This window comes from Choloepus didactylus, chromosome 4, assembly GCF_015220235.1.
Source record: "Choloepus didactylus isolate mChoDid1 chromosome 4, mChoDid1.pri, whole genome shotgun sequence".
NCBI classification, from domain to species: domain Eukaryota; kingdom Metazoa; phylum Chordata; class Mammalia; order Pilosa; family Megalonychidae; genus Choloepus; species Choloepus didactylus.
In genome coordinates, this window is record NC_051310.1 from 75,435,291 (window position 1) to 75,453,701 (window position 18,411).

An 18,411-nucleotide genomic window follows, 5' to 3' on the forward strand; every position below is an offset into this window, starting at 1 on the left:
TGGTGATAGTGGGCATCCTTGTCTTGTTCCTGATCTTAGAGGTAAGGCTTTCAGTTTCTTACCATTGAGTACTATGCTGGCTCTGAGTTTCTCATATATACCCTTTATCATATTGAGGAAGTTTACTTCAATTCCTAACTTTTGAAGTTTTTTTAATCAAAAAGGGATGTTGGATTTTGTCAAATGCTTTTTCAGCATCTAATGATACAATCATTTGATTTTTCCCATTTGATTTGTTAATGTGTGGCAATACATTGAATGATTTTCGTATGTTGAACCATCCTTGCATGCCTGGAATGAACCCCACTTGGTCATGGTGTATGATTTTTTTTTAATATGTCTTTGGATTTGATTTGCAAGTATTTTGTTGAGAATTTTTGCATCTATATTCATTAGGGAGATTGGCCTGTAGTTTTCATTTTTTGTAGCATCTTTGCCTGATTTCTGTATTAGATTGATGTTGGCTTCATAAAATGAGTTAGGTAGTATTCCATGTTCTGCAATGTTTTGAAAGAGTTTAAGTGGGATTGGTGTCAGTTCTTTTTGGAAAGTTTGGTAGAATTCCCCTGTGAAGCCATCTGACCCTGGGCATTTAAATGTGGGAAGCTTTTTGATGACTGATTGGATCTCTTTGCTTGTGATTGGTTGGTTGAGGTCTTCTGTTTCTTCTCTAGTCAGTCTAGGTTGTTCATATGTTTCCAGGAAATTGTCCATTTCCTCTATATTATCCAGTTTGTTGGCATACAGTTGTTCATAGAATCCTCTTATAATTTTTTAAATTTCTTTGGAATCCATGATAATGTCACCTTTCTCATTCATTATTTTGTTTATATGGGTCTTCTCTCTTCTTGATTTTGTCAGTCTAGCTAGGGGCTTGCCAATCTTGCGGATCTTTTCAAAGAACCAACTTTTGGCATTATTTATCCTCTCTGTTGTTTTTTGTTCTCTATGTCATTTATTTCTGCTCTAATCCTTGTTATTTCTTTTCTTCTACTTGGTTTAGGATTGGTTTGCTCTTCATTTTCTAGCTTCTTCAGTTGATCCATTAGTTCTTTGATTTTGGCTCTTTCTTCCTTTTCAATATATGTGTTTAATGCTATAAATATCGCCCTCAGTACGGCTTTTGCTGCATCCCATAGGTTTTGGTATGTTGTGATCTCATTTTCATTTGTCTCTATATAATTATGAATTTCTCTTTCTATTTCTTCTTTAACCCACTGATTGTTTAGGAGCGTGTTGTATAACCTCCAGGTATTTGTGAATTTTCTAAGTCTCTGATGGTTATTAACTTCTAATTGTATTCCATTGTGGTCAGAGAATGTGCTTTCAATAATTTCAATTTAATTTATTGAGGTTTGTTTTATGTCCCAGCATATGGTCTATTCTGGAGAGTTATATGGTCACTAGAGAAGAATGTGTATCCTGGTGATATGGGATGTAGTGTTCTATATATGTGTGTTAAATCAAATTCATTTATCAGATTGTTTAGGTTTCCAATTTCCTTATTGGTCTTCTGTATGGCTGATCTATCTGTAGGAGAGAGTGATATGCTGAAGTCTCCCATGATTATTATGGAAACATCAATTGCTTCATTTTGTTTTGCCGGTGTTTCTCTCATGTATTTTGTGGCACCTTGATTGGGTGCATAAACATTTATGATTGCTATATATTCTTGTTGAATTGTCCTTTTTATTAGTACGTAGTGGCCTTCTTTGTCTCTCATAACAACCTTGCATTTAAAGTCTATTTTATCTGAAATTAGTATTGCTACACCTGCTTTCTTTTGGCTGTAGCTTGCATGAAATATTTTTTCCATCCTTTCACATTCAATTGCTTTGTGTCCCTGTGTCTAAGATGAATCTCTTCTATGCAACATATTGATGGTTCATTTTTTTATCCATTCTGTGAATCTATATCTTTTAATAGGGAGTTTAATCCATTTACAATCAACATTATAACCATAAAGACATTTCTTGAATCAGCCACCTTATCCTTTGGTTTAAATTTGTCATGTATATTTTTCCCTCTCTCTATTAATATCCTTTATTGTACCATACTGAATCTCTTTAGTGCTGAACCTTTCTCCATGTCTCTCTCTCCTTTCTTTATTTCTCTGTCTGTAGGGCTCCCTTTATTATCTCCAGTAGGGCAGGTCTCTTGTTAGCATATTCTCTCAGTATTTGTTTGTCTGTGAAAAATTTAAGCTTTCCCTCAAATTTGAAGGAAAGCTTTGCTGGAAAAAGTATTCTTGATTGGATTTTTTTTGCTCAGAATTTTAAGTATGTCATGGCACTGACCTTCTTGCCTCCATGGTGGCTGCTGAGTAGTCACTACTTAGTCTTATGCTGTTTCCTTTGTATGTGGTGAATTGCTTTTCTCTTGCTGCTCTCAGAACTTGCTCCTTCTCTTCCATATTTGACAGTGTGATCAGAATATGTCTTGGAGTGGGTTTATTTGGATTTATTCTATTTGGAGTTCACTGGGCATTTATGACTTGTGTATTTATGGTGTTTAGAAGATTTGGGAAGTTTTCCCCAACAATTTCTTTGAATACTCTTCCTAGACCTTTATCCTTCTCTTCCCCTTCTGGAGCATCAATGAGTCTTATATTTGGATGTTTTGTATTATCTATCATATCCCTGAGGTCCATTTAGATTTTTTCCCCCATTCTTTCTTTTGTTCTTTCATTTTCCATTCTGTTCAACTCCTTCTTGTCTTGTACTATGAGTATCCAGAATCTTCTTAATTTGATCAACAGTTTCTTTTATTTCCATAAGATCATCTATTTTTTTATTTACTCTTGCAATTTCTTCTTTATGCTCTTCTGGGGTCTTCTTGATGTCCTTTACATCCTGTTCCATGCTCTTCTCCATGTCCTTTATATCCTGTGCTGTGGTCTCATCATTCATCTTTAGTTCTTTGATTAATTGTTCCAGGTACTCTGTCTCTTCTGATGTTTTGATTTGGGTGCTTGGGCTTGGGTTATCCATATCATCCGTTTTTTTCATATGCTTTAAAATTTTCTGTTGTTTTTGGCCCCTTGACATTTGCTTAACTTGATAGGGTTCTTTTAGGATTTGTAGACTGATTGAAATCCTTATCTCTAATTTGTCAGATCTACAGTTTTGTGGAGTACACTTTCCCTAACTAACCAGCAGGTGGCATCATGAGCCACTATTCCCCTCAAGCCAGTTCTCCCCCACTTTGTATTTGTCATGAGTGGGGGAGTGAGTCTTGTGAGGTCCAATTGGTGTACCAAGCTTATGTGTGTAGTTGGTGTTGCCCGCCCTGTATATGGGGCATGTGTCTAGGTGGTCAGGGAGGGGGGTTGGCCCTAACAATCGAATCTCCATGGTGTTCCTGGAAATTTAAAGCTGCTACAATAGTCTAATCCTTCAGCTCCATCCTGCCACAGTTTGACTCTGCCTCTGACCCATAAGTCCTTGGTATTGGTGTATGGTCCCTGAGACTTGTGAGTGGGTCCCTGTTCCAGGCCATGCACCCCCAAGTCCTATGTTGAGGAATGACTGTGTTATGTCGCAGGTGAGTGCCATCCCCCCAGGGCACTTCTGGGCTGCAGGGCTGTGTAGGGAGGCTCTCAGTCTGCTGAAAGGATGGCTGAATTAGGCATGTTAATTCACACTGCTCCACTTCCCAGCTCTGGGAAAACCAGCTGAGGGTGCAGGGAAGACTAATGTCCATGCCCAATTTTGTGTTGTGTTCATGTGTTATTGGAAGAACTTACATCACACTGGGTTGTCTGGGGCAGCTCTAGGCTATGTGGCTGGCAATGGGCAGGAGTGTTCCTTGTCCACCAGGATGATGGCTGTGAGAGGATGCCCCCCTTTTCTTGGGAAGTTGTGGTGTTTAGTGAATTTTCTCAGCCTCTGGACTTGTTGCCTTTTGTCTCAGAGCTCTCTTAGTTCTGCTCTTTTCTTGACCTGCCCAAATTGCAAATCTTTGAGGCTTTCTATGTGGGGCTTCTTAGAGTAATTGTTTCAGAAAAAGAGAAAAAGGTTTTAAAGAAAAAAGGCCTTCCTTGCAGATCCAATGGGTTATTGAAATGTTCAGAGACAAAGCAATTAGGGCCATTAAGGAAAGGTCCAGGAGTCAGAGAAACTGGTTTTTCTTCTGGATTTGCATAGGAGCCTGACACTGTCTGAGCTTTGCCCTTCCCCTTTCTATGTTCCCCAGAACACCAAAAAGTCTCTGCTTTTATTTTTGGTGTTTTTGTCTTGCTGTTTTTCCTATCCCTATCTCCTCTCCACTGGGCTGGCTGCTCCCAGATTCTCTGGTGCCTGGTCTCTATCTATGATTGGAGTTTGGATCAGTAGAATGAGTTTCCAATAAGGGCCACAACTGCAGTTCTCCCTCCTCACTCCCAGCACTGACGGCCCCTCCTCCCATGGGACTGAGCCTGGCAGGGAGGGGCACAGGACCCCTGGCCACAAAAACTTACAGATTTCACTGATCTCAGCAGTTCCACATGTTCATGAGTGTTGTATGAAGCATGCCCAAAGTCAAATTGCTCTGCAGTGTCCAGTCCACACAGTACCTGGCTTTCTACCTACTTCCCTGGAGAGTAACTAAAATGTACACCTCACCACTCTGCCATCTTGTTGAATTTCTCTTTAATATTTATTAAATTATGCTTGGTTAATAAATCAGAATCATGGCAGCTGCACTTTATCAATCACTGCTCTTAAATGCTTTGCTTTATTTCATTTACTCCATAAAGCAATCCTATGGGGTGGGTACAAATATCAACTCTTCTTAACTGATAGGAAGTTGAAGCTCAGAGATTAGGAAACTAGACCAAGGTTACACAGCTTAGAAGCAGCAGAGCAGGGTAGGTTGGCTAGTTCCATCTGTTTCAAAATGGACAACTGTAATAAAACTAGCTTAATCTAGGAGTGATGGCTCCTACATTTGGAGCTCAGGCCCTGACAGTGAAAGTGTTCACTCTCATGTTCCATGCCTGGCTATTATCCCATTTTAGCAAGTGTTGCCTGAGGACCTACTGTGTGCCTAGTGTCTGCTGGATCAGAGATTTCCTACTCCAGGCCATGATGATGGTTAGTTTCATGTGTCAACTTGACCAGGAGATGGTTTCCAGGTGACTGGTCAAGCAAGCACTGGCCTAACCATTACTGCAAGGAAATTTGTGGCTGGTTAATAAACCAGAAGGCTGTTTTATTAAACCGTCAGTCAATAGACTGCATCTGTGACTGATTACATCAATGAAGAATGTGTCTTCCACAATGAGAGAGATCAATCAGCTGCATTTAATCCAATCGGTTGAAGACTTAAGTGAGAAAGATAGAGGATTTTCACTACTTCTTCCAATAGCCAGCAAAGCCTTTCCTTAGGAGTTCACCAAAGTTGACAGTTCACTGTGTGCCCTATGGAATTTGGACACATGCATCCCACATTTGCATGAGACAGTTTTATGAAATCCTATATTCATAGATATCTCTTGTTGGTTCTGTTTCCATAGAGAATCCTAGCTAATAAAGCATGCAGACCCTTGAAATTGTACACACACTGAGTGCTCTATAGAGAGAGGATTTCCAGCTTTCATCAGAACTCTATGTGGTCCACAGCCCAGGTGGTCCAGTATCACTCTGCAAGAAACCAGGATACAGAGATGACTATGGTGTCTCCATTCTTCAGTGTGTTCAGAAATGAACTTGTGCCTTCAAAATTCTAAACCAGTGGGTTTTCTGATAATAACAACAGCATCAACTCAGTAATAGTCATGATTACCATTCATTGAGCACCTGTGTTCCAGAGCTGCACTGTCCAATATGGTAGACAACAAGCAACTGTTCATATTCACATTAAATTGAATTAAGTTAAAATTCACTTCCTCATTTGTCCTGGTCATGTTTCAAGTGTTCAATAGCACATGTAGTTAGTGATACCATACTGGGAACCACAAGTATAGAGCATTTCCAGAAAGTTCTGTTGTGTTCTAGGCATTGTGCTAAATGCTTTAGATGCATTAAAATATTTAATGTTAAAAACAACCAACCAAACTCTTCCCCCAAAAAAGCACCAAAACACAAAGGGGTGGGGGTGGGTGACCTATTTACTATCCCCATTTTGCAGATGATCAAGTTGAGGCAAAGAAAAGTGAAGTGATGTGTCCAAGGTCACACAAAGAGGGAGACAGGATTCCAACACAGCCCTTAGACACAGCATACGATTGCTTTCCCTGGAAGGTAGGGAAGCAGTGGTCAAGTCCATTCTTTGGCTCAGCCTATGTGTGTTTTCAAGCAACCAGCTGGGAACCACATAGGGTGTGCTCAAAATCCTGTGTACCCTCCTCCTCTATGAGGTCTGTGGATCTTCAGAGGTGGGGTGCATGTCTGGGGGAGCCATCAACACAGTAGCAAGCAAAGTACCTGGAAGAAAGCCAAGGGTCTCCAGGGCATGGGTCAGGCAAAGAAGCTAGGACCAGAAGGGGATTTGAGTCAGCCTGGGGGACAGCAGAGAATCCCAGGCAGAGGAAACTGGCAAATGCAAATGCCCCAGGGAGGAGGATGGGTAAAGAGGACTGAGGAAATGAAAGAATCCCAGAAAATCTGGAGTACAGACTGCCAAATCATGCCAAGCCTTGAGCTGTATAAAGGACCCTCTCCCAATTCCTGGGAAACCATTTATCTTTTTTAGGAATAATTCATAAATGCAAAGCACTGTGAATTTTTATAACATGAATTTATCTGTAAAAACACTTCCTGGTTAAGAAACAGCACTCCCCCACTCCCTCAGAAGCCCCTTCTGCCTTCTTTCCATCAGCATCAACCCCCTCCAAGGATAAAAACTGTCCTGACTTCCAGCAGTAGAGAGTTGAGAATGTGTTGACTGTTAACATAAATGGAATAATATAATATGACTCTTTCTGTATCTGGGTTCTGTTATGCAACATTTTATTAATGAGATTTATCCATTTATTTACATATGTTTATAATCAGTTATTTTTCACTGTTGTATAGTACTTCATAAACAGAGAAAATTCTACCTATTCTGGACAATGAGCCTCCTTCTGGGTTCCCAGCACAGACTGCTTCCTCCTCCCTCAGGAAACCAGCTACAATACAGCCTGTCATGCCTGGTGGGGAGGGATGCTGGGCTCCTGTCTGCAGGAATTTACAGGTTTTGCTGTGATCTCAACTGCTCCACCCATTCTCAACTGTTGTAGAAATCCTGACTGATCACAGATTTCCCTGAGGTGGCTGTTCCACACAGTTCCTGGCTATCTACTCCAGAGGAGTAACTAAAATGCACACCTCACCACTCCACCATCTTGCCCACCTGAAACCATTTTATTTTAAGCCATGGTTGGTATTTGATTTTCTGTCTATATGTTGCTAGAATGTAAGAGAAGAAAGCAGGAACTTTTCTTTTTCGGTAACTGTCCACTTGTGGCATTAACACCAGGACTTCTGCCTAGCCTGTTATTGCTGAGGGATTGAAGAGGATTTAACATCTCTTTAATTCACTACATTATTCACATAAAAGAAAAAACAAATGGCAGGTGAATGGAATCAGATATCAGATTTTTATTGACAAAGTTGGTGAATGACAGTAATTTGTTGTGTGAAAAATAAAAGAGGTGTCTAACATTGAGCCACAACACTAAGCATATCTGTCCACACAGACCAGGAAGGGTAAGAGAAGGACAGGCCTGCTTTTCCACAACATAGAAGACTGTAGAGATGAAGAATATCAGTAAGTGTCACTAAAAGTGTAAAAGAGACTCATTGAGATATGACATATAAAAGCCAAAGGATACAAAAATAAGAATAAAAGTAAAAGTAAAAAAGAACACAGAAAACATCCCATACCCTCCATCATCTATGATTCATTTACTTTTGTCCTCATTTTTCTACTCATCCTTCCATATGCTAGATAAAAGGAATATGTGCCACAAGGTTTTGCAATCACATGGTCACACCTTATAAGCTATATTTACAATTGTCTTCAAGAATCAAGGCTACTAGCTTGCAGTTCAACAGTTCCAGGTATTTCCTTTTAGCTTCTGATACACTAAAAACTAAAAAGGGATATCTACATAATACATAAGAATAACATTAAAAATGACCTCTGGACTCCATTTTAAATTTCTCAGCCATGAAAACTACTTTGTTTCATTTCTCTTCCCCATTTTGGTCAAGAAACCATTCTCAATCACATGATGCTGGTCCAGGCTTAACTCCAGGGGTAATATTCCACATTGCCAGGGAGATTTACATCCCTGGGAGTCAAGTCATGTTTATGGCAGAGGGCATCTCCTGCATAAACAGGACATGATTCCCCGGGGAGGCCACATCTGAACAACAAAAGAGGTTCTCTGCAGGTGACTCTTAAGCAAAATTCAAGGGTCAAAAAAGCCATGTTTGATGTCAAAATTAGTTGATGAAAGAAACCTAAAACGATTTAACATCTGGCAGAGTCTTTTAAATATAAATACTACAGAAACACTAAAATTTTCTTTTCATTGAAATATGCATAAGAAAGGCACATTTTTGTGCAGCTGATTTTTCATCCTGTGAAAAATAATTTAACCAACTCCATTTAATCTTATTATACCAACACTCAGATAAAGAAATCAAACATTACCAGAATCCCATCTGCCCCATTCGTCTTCATTACTTCCCAAATTAACCATTGTCCTGTTTTCTCACACTGTAAATTATTTATGCTTTGTCAATTATTTAAATGGAAGTGTAAAATATGACACTCCTTGTAACAGGCTTCATTAAGCATTATATTTTGTAATTTATCCATAATGCTGCATTTGGTTGTTCACATTGCTGGACAGTATTCTGCTTGTGTATGCCATTATTTATTCATTCTACTGTTGACAAGGCCTGTATTTGGCTATTACAAATAGGAAGCAGACATCAAGAAAATTAAAGCTTAACCTCAGAGATAATTGAAACTTAAATTCCATCAGAAAATGAAGGATTCAATTTCTGTTTAGAAAAAGGCATTGGATACATTGGCACCCACAAAGGTTGAGATGAAAAGTGAGGATGAAAATATAAAGAATGTCTGAAAAATCTCCCAAAGGAGGAGTTAGACATAAGGATCTGCACAGGTAGGTGAGTATCTGTCCCCTTCTCCACACCAGCTTTGCATGAGACAAGGAAAGACAAGAAAGAGGACATGAATTGGTAGATGCAGGAATAAGTGAGGTGGGGTGAGAAGCCCACTGAAAGAAGCAGAAGCCCCAGTGAAAGCCTGTAAACTGATCCCCCTCTCTCTGCCACTCCTCAGATCCCAGAATGCTGGTGGCCAGACTCACAACACTAAGCTAGGAGGTTGGAGGATGCTTTCATGGAGATCTGAAGCCACCCAAGTAAAGGCCTCAGATCCTTGTGGGTTTTCACCCACAGTACCCCCAGAGAAGCACAGAGAGACACAGGTCCCACTCAGACCCCACTGAGCCCTATTCAGCTTCTTCCTCCCAAGCACAGGGATATGAAAGTGTGGGCAGGACCCCCAGATACTTGAGGAGAGAAAGGTGGAGAACAAAACTCTCACTAAAGTAAGGAAAGGAAGGAAACACATGGGCATCACGAGTCTCTTGGTCTCTGCAGAACAGGACTTGGAGCTGATCCTTCTGTCCCCATTGCTCCCCCCACCCCTCCACCCCACCACCCCAGTGAAGTAATCAACATCTCATCTTAAAGAGTCCCTGTTCATCCTGCTATAACCTTTCCCCACATCACTGTCACTGTTCTCCTAAATTAAACTATTTACCCTGGTAATGGCTTTTACTTTCCTCCCTAGGGGCCGACATTCACTTGTGTTTTGACTTCTCTGGCCTCTGGCTGATCCTCAAACACACCACTCTCACAACCACTTCATTGCCATCTCCTGTTCTGTCCCTTCATCCTGCAGTGATTTTTCCAAGGTTGGTTCACTGCTTAGATATCCCATCTACAGGAGGGATTCCTGACTTCTCCTTGAAGCCCCCATTTCCCACACCCATCACTCCTCTCCTTCCCTGGACATTCTTCTAGTTATGTTATCATTGCATGACCTTCCTCTGTGCACTGTTCAATTTCTCTGTTCAGTATCTCCCTGTTTTGGTTTGCTAAGGATGCTGGAATACAATATACCAGAAATGGTTTAGCTTTTACAATAGGAATTTATTAGGATGTAAATTTATGGTTATAAGACCATGAAAATGTTTAAATTAAGGCATCAAGAGGTAGATAGGCCAGTGGAATCGAGGGTTCCTCTGTCAACTGGGAAGGCACATGGCTGGCTCTGCTGATCCTTCTCTCCCAGGCTTGGATTCTAGTTTCAGTAGATTTCTCAATGTCTCTGGTCTTCTGTCTCTGGTTCTCTGTGGTTTCTTTTGTTTCTCCCAGGGTTTTTTTTCTTTTTAAGCATCTGTGCACTGTCTTCAAAATGTCTCTACCTTTTATCCTGTCATAGTGGGCTCTGACAAGGGGATTAACACCCAACTTGAATGGGTAGGGTCACATTTCCAAGGAAACAACATAATCAAGAGGACCCACCCCCAGTATGTCTGCATCCACAAGATTCAACTAAAAGAACATAGGCTTTTCTGGGGTATGCAGTAGATTCAAACCAGCAGACTACCCCGACCACTTAAATATCTGCTCCACAAGGACAAGGACATTCTTTCTCATCTTCACTGTTCTATGTCCAGACTCAAGCTGTATTTTGAGAAATAGTCATTTACCTTCTTAAAATGACTTTTCTGTCCTTTGACTTATCCCCCAACACACCTGCTAGAAGTGTCACTTCCAGCTTTGCTTCTACCATCACTAATACTTCCCAATTAGTGCTCACTGCCTATACAGTGGGTGTCATTTGTGACTAGAACTCTTAATTCTGGAGACACCATATTTCTGTGCAGAGAAACCATTGATGATCCCTCACCTTTCCTGTGAGTTATGTCAGATGTTGAGGGAGATACATGAGGGGTGGGAGGTGGAGGTTTCCCCAAATTGTGAAAAGGTTTTTTTCCTGGTCAGAAAACTCTCAGTGCAGCACATGGCAGAGAAAGAAAATCATCTAAGGCTGAACTTTCCAATCTTATTTTTTAACCTTTCTTATTATAGAATATAGATATTAAATGATACAAATTTCTCTCTAAGAGTACAGTTAACTACTCCCAAAAAGATATATTCGTTTTTAATGGTTTAAGTAATACATGCTCAGTTTTAAAAAAAGAAAGTTACATTTACTGAGAGTTGTGACCATTAGGTATTCAAGCCTTCCACAAAATGTACTCTTTCTGATGTTTAAATGTCTCTACACAGTATTTATTTTTTTTAAATTAGAATATTTATAATATACAGCTACAACAATAAATCATAAATAGTACACTTAGGTTAATATATAATAATTAGAAAATATTGTCTTGGGAAATGTAGTTTGATCAAGTTTCAATTTGAGCAAATATTTAAGTAGTAGCAGTTTCTCCCTCTAGCAGAAGATAATTTACACTTTCTTTGAAAAGAAAGTCCCGCCATTTCCTGGTGGGTTTTTTTAATATAGTCTTTCAATCTAAAAGGAGAAATTGTCCATGAAGGACCCCATTTCTGTGACCAGGAAGAGAAGGTGGAGGCACTCCAGCCAGTGGAGGGTGTCCTGTTGGAGCCACTGGCCACAATGACCTGCAGAGAGGCTGGCTGGGTGAATGCAGCCTGGGGGCTCTGTGGGCATGAGAGGAGGGGAGGGGGCAGCACTGCTTTAACTCCCAGTTCCAGTCCTGTGGGGTGGTTCTCCTGAGCCCTATCAGAGACTTCAGTGTATTTAGCATCTCTATCATCACTTCTAGTTTGGAGGATTTGGATCCTCACTTCCTTCAGTTTTGGGGCCAGCAAAGTTCATTTGATTAATATCACTTTCATTCTCCTTGCCTTTCAATAGGTGTCTGTAGGATTGAGTATTTGTAAAGTCTCTTTCTCTAACATCTAAAGTTGGCAAATTCTCTGCAAAACCTTATGAGAAAACTTATATGTCAACTAATTTCTCTTTGACCTGTGCAGCTAGTGTGTTGCCAATTTGCTTTTCTCATACATAAATCTGGCTTGTAACAGACTGGGTAAAGTCTGAATAACAATAAAGGACCCACCTGTAAGCTGGTGACAGGCAGAGGCTGTAGAATGTGAGGTCTGGGCTGATGTCATTTGGCAGCAGCTCCATCACCACCTCCTGAAGCCCAAAGTCAGTCTCCAGGGATGTTTGCAGCACATCTGTGGCAATCTAGCCACCCACAGGACTTTGTCCAGTAACCATGGGTCCATCAGCAAAAACAAAACAAAACAAAACAAAACAAAAAAACCAATAGAGAACTCACCAGAATTCCACCTGGAACATCAGCAACTGGAAACTTGGACAGATCATCAGTGGGAGGGTCTGGGGAGGGGTAGTGACTTGGAAAATAAAATGTATTGTGTCCATTAAATTCTGATGGTCATACTTTTCTAATCATTTATCTAAAAGTGATGTAAAATTGAAAGACAGTGAAATGTGTCCATCTTAACTGTCAAATTTTAAAAACTTTCACTCCACCCTACCCCACAGTATCCAACAACCCTAACAAGATATGAATCATTCAGTTCCAAGAGAGCCACTGAAGTCAGAACTGAAAGTAAGAGAACCCAGAGAGAAGGACCAACAGACAATGGCCATGTGTCTCCCCATGTGACAGAGGTAACCCAGATATCAGCAGCCTTTCTTTGGAGAAGGTATACTCCTATTCATGCCTTAATTAGACATTTCCATGGCCTTAGAAATATAAATTTTTAAACTAATAACCCCCATTGTAGAAGCCAATCCATTTTTGGTATATGGTTTTATGGCAGCTTTAGCAAACCAAATCAGATCCCATCCAATATCACAAGTTGCACTTAATTGTCATTATCTCTTTATTTGCTCTTTCTTTTTTAAATTGTGGGTACATACTATATTTTTACAATATAAATGTTCTTGTCTCAACCACTCCCAAGCATACCATTCAATGTGATTCATCACATGCACACGTTGTTGTATCCTCAGCTTTCATTACTGATACTTCTCCATCTCCCCAGAGAAACCCTATGCCCATTATAAATTAATTCCCTTTTCACCCTGCCCCCACCCTGGTAACCTGTACTCTTAATTTCTGTCTTGATGATCTTGCATATTCTCTAGTATTTTCTTTGTAGTTACAATGAGGCTTAAATTTAATACCCCAAATCTATAATAATCTCTTTGGCTTTGATATACACCTTAACTTTAATAGTATATAAATACTACGTTCCTATCCCCTCCATCCCCCCACCTTTATGTAGTTCTTAACAAATTACATGTATAATATTTTATGAAGAAAAATCACTAATTTATCATAACATTTTATGCATTTGTGTTTTGGATCCTGCAGAAGTAAAAAGTGGGGTTACAAACAAAATTATAATAGTACTGGTGTTTATATTTACCCATATCACTGCCATCACTGGAGGTCTTTATTTCTAATATGGCTCAATCTATTGTCTATTGTATTTCCCTTTAATGCTGAAAAACTCTCTTTAGCATCTCTTATAGGACCAGTCTAGTGGAGATGATCTCCTTCTGCTTTTGTTTCTCTGGGAATGCCTTAATCTCATCCTCATTTTTGAAAGACAGTTTTGCCTAATATAGAATTTTTGGTTGGCAATTTTTTGCTATCAGTACTTTAACTGTGTCATTCCATTGCCTTTCTGCCTCCATGGTTTCCAATGAGAAATCAGCACAATCAATTTTATTAAGGATCTCTCCTAGGTGATATATTGCTTCTCTATTGGGGTTTGCAGAATTCTCTCTATCTTTGGCATTCAACAGTCTGATTATAATATGCCCAAACTTGTGACTATTTGTGTTTATCCTTTTTGGAGTTCATTTATGTGTATATTCATGCATTTCATTAAATTTGGGAAGTTTTCAGCCATTATTCCTTTGAATATTAACCCTACCCCTCCCTCTCTCCCTTCCTTTCTCCCTCTATCCCTCTCTCCTTCCCTTTTCTCCTTCCCTCCCACCTTCTTTTGTACATTCCAGTCTTCATTTTTCCTTCCTTTCTCCTTCTTGGACTCCCTCAATGCTTATATTTGTACATTTGATGGTGTCCCATGTGCTTCTCAGACACTGTTCACATTTCTTTATTCTTCCTTTTGCTCCACACACTGCTTGATTTCAATTGTCTTATCTTTAAGTTCACTGATTCTTCTTAAGAAATAGCTCCAATCTGCTGTTGAAGCCCTCTAATTTTAATGTTTGCTACTGTGGTCTTCAGCTGTTTCATTCCTTTTTATAATTTCTATCTCTCTATTCATACTCTCCTTGTGTCCATCTACCATTTTACTGTTTTCCTTTGTTTCTTTGTGCATGTTTTCCTTTATCTCTTTGAGCATATTTAGTGCAATTAAAAAAAAAAAAAAAAAAAAAAAAAGCTTTGCCTGGTATATCCGAGGTCTAGTCCTCCTTGTTTATGGTTTCTAATACTTTAATTTCCTCCTTTGCCTAGGTCATCACTTCCTTTGTCTTTGTAAGTTTTGTAATCTTTTGTTGAAACCTAGACATTTTGATATTTTAATATATTATGACTGAAATTTAGATATATGTTGTCTCCTCCTTAAGCTTGTATCCACCTAATGTTATCACCATGTTTTCCTTGAATACCAGGAGCTGGATTACATCCTTGCTAGTCTCCACTCCAAGGCACAGGGGCCAGAGGTAGTGCTGGGTGTAGGTGACTGCTGGACTGTAACCAAAGCAATCCAGATGATGCTGGGCTGCTCCAGACAGTTCATTGTTATCCTGAGTGTGGGGGACAGAGTGAAAGAGCCAGGGTGGGGAGGGGAAGTGGGATGGGGGTGAGGGAAATGGCAAGGAGGAAGAGGCCACAGTGGTGGCTGCAAGCTCCACACCCACCACTGTACTCTTGCAGATTGATGCACCAAGTTGGTGGCAGGTGTTGGAAGGCGGGCCAGTAGGCAGTTTGGCCACAAGTCCTTTTCATAAACACTTGTTTTCATTATCCCTGGGTGAATACATGGGACAAGAAAATTTTTATCACATGGCAGGTGTATGTGTCATTCTTCTACTTTTTTTAGACAATAGCTGAGGTGGTTTACATGACATAAAATTCATAAAATCAAATACACATTTTTTGTGAATGTACCAAGTTTTGCAACCCTCACCACAATTCAATTTTACAGCATTTCCATTACCCCCAAATTTTCCTTTAATTTACTCCATCATGTGCATTTGACACAGTCTCATCTCCCAGAAATGCTTCCATCAGTGTCTGGTTCACTACACCCTCCTCTTTGTTTAACTAACTTCACTGTCTTTTCCCTTCCACCTCTTTGCTGGGTTCTCTTTTTCTCCAAAACCTCTCAGCATAAGTGTGTCCTCAGGGCTCTGTTATCAGAGAACTTTCCTTCTTCAGAACCATGTGCCCTCACTGGAACATCTTGGCCTTGAGCACCGTCTATACTGGCATGGCTTCTCCATTTTTTCATCCATCCCAATCCTTTCCATGCAGTCCTGATAAGCACATGGCTGCTTCATGATGCCTCTCTGTGGATTGCTAACATGGAAATACAAGAACTCTCAGCTCCTCCGTGGAACCTGCTCATCCTCTGGCTCCTGCTTTCCCCGTACAGGGACTCCACTTGATAGAGGTTCTGGTGACATCTTTGCTACCTTTCTTGACTTCTCACTTCCCCTCCACCCCAATCCATCCTATCTGCATGTTCTATGCCCCTTCCATCAAAACAAGACCACAAATGTCCCCTTCTCTTTGTCTCCAACTTTCTTCTCTGGTCAGCACAGCCAATGACAGGATGACTGTGGCTTCCTCCTTCTCCCTCTTGCCCCTATATTTGCTTATGTGCATGGAAAAGGGTGTAGTTTCTCATTGCTTTTATTGCTTTATATTTTGTGCATTAAATAAAATTCATCATTCATGGTGATCAAATATTGAATATCTCCCCTTATTTTCTGCTTATTGGATCAACTGCTGAGATAGTTGAAAAAATATGCCAAATTCTTTGACATTTTGTAGTTCTTTAACTTTTTAAAAGCCATGCTTTTCCTTATTTGATTTCTTTTATTTAATATTGAGAAATTTAAATAATGTTTGCTATTTTAAAAGTGTTTACATGGAATATTGTTTTCCACCTTTTACTGTCAACTTTGCTGTATGCCATAGATGAATTTATTAGATATATATATCTATATAGATATATTTCTTTCTAAATTCACCTGACAATTTTGATTAAGTAGATCATTTATAGTAATATAATTATTATCAAATATAATTAAATAAAATTCATGTAATTCAATATAATTACTGTTAAATATAATTAAATTGTAATTCACATAACTCAATGTATTTACTGTATATAAATGTCTCCTTTTCATGTGCTATTTATGCTCTCTATTATATGTTCTTTTTTTCTTCTGAATGCCTTCTTTTAAACATTATACATGTTCAATTTTTCTATCCTATATATTTGGATAAGATGCATTATTTTAATATACTTTTAGAGTTTTCCTAAGAAATTACAACATTTTTGCTTCCCTTATCAAATCTGAAGTTAATTACACTTTATTGATTTCACAAAAAAATGTGTTTTAAAACACTTTAGATCCATTTACCCATCTTATGATATATATTATTTTATTCAGTATTTAATAATTTATTGATGCTGTAACCCACATATATACTTTCTATTACTTTATTCAGTATTTGTTTGGATACATGAGTTTAACTATTTTGTTCTTTAATCAATCATGAATCTTGAACATCCTATATGGTATCATTTTCTTCCTACCTGAAGAATATCTTTTCACATTTCTTTTAAAGCTAGTTGTTACTAGCAAACTTTCTCAGTTTTAACTTGTCCAGAAAAGTGTTTATTTCACCTCTTCTTGGAGAACTTCTTTTTCATTACAGAATTCTACTTTGGCAGTTACTTTCTAATAGCAATGTAAAGATCTCATGCCATTGTTTTCTGTCTTCCATTGTTGCTGCTGGTAGTCAGCTCTTCATTAATTACCTCTATTGGTTAAATCTTTATTTTCTATCTGATCTTAAGATTTTTGTCAAGTTGTACAATTATGTACCTAAATGTGTATTTATTTTCATTTATCTTTCTGGGTTTTGTAGGGCTTCTTGAGTCTATGAATGTATGTCTCATTACTGAATAACTGTTAGACATTATCTTGTCAAATATGGCTTCTGCACCATTCTTTCTGTAGTCTCCTACTAGCACTCTCACCTAAATATATGTTGTAACTTCTCATTATATCCTATCTCATCCTTATGCCTCCTATATTTTCCATTTGTGTTTCAGTTTTTATATTTTTAGCCTTAATCTTCTAGTCCATAATTCTCTCTTCTGAAGTATTTAATCTATTCTTCTTATTCATTGAGTTATTCATTTTTCAATTGTATTTTTGGGTTTTAGCATATATTAACCATCTATGTCACTTTTTAAACTTTCCAGTCCTCTGACAGCATTTTTAAGTTATCTTTTTTTGTCTTTGAAGATAATAAGTATATATACTTTACATCTTCCATCTAATATGCCAGTATATGGACTACCCAAGGTGTGGGATTTCAGGGCTTCTCACTCATCTCATCTTGTTTCCTTTTTTAAATGGTCATTTTTATTAGTTTTTGAATATAATATTTCAAAATTGTAGAAATAAAGTGAGACCTAGAGTGATACTAGTATCTTTCAAAGAGGAATTTAGTTGCTTCTTCCAGGCTCTGTGAACTTCAGCAATCAAGGGTCAAATTAATCAAATTATAATACTAGCTTTTAAGGACTATTTTAAATTTTGTTTATTCATATACCCAGAGAACAGTCTATCAGGGTCCCAAACAAAAGCAGTGGATCAATTACCAAAGTTTTGCATTTGTTGAACATGGACTTTGGCAATTGTGTCATTAAGGCCTTTATGTTTTCAAATGCAATGCTCAGCCTTTATGCTTCCTTTCTGACTAGACAAACATAGGGCAAAAGCAACCCTGAATACTGTTTTACCTTTCTGGATTTCTATATTTTCCTAAGATTGGCCCAGTAATTCCTCACTTTATTTAATACATTTTTAAACAGATAGATAGATAGATAGATAGATAGATAGATAGATAGATAGATAGATAGAGATAGGGATATATACACCTAGCTATATGGAAATAGATGGATGGATAGATAGGTAGACAGATGTACAGTAGATAAAGAGATAGAGATAGGGATAGATAGATATGTAGACAAAGATACAGATAGATAGAATGATAGATATAGATGTAGATATATTTATTTACCCATTCCACCATTAATGAAATGGTGGTGCTTCTCTGATTTCTGTGGTTTTCACTGTAGT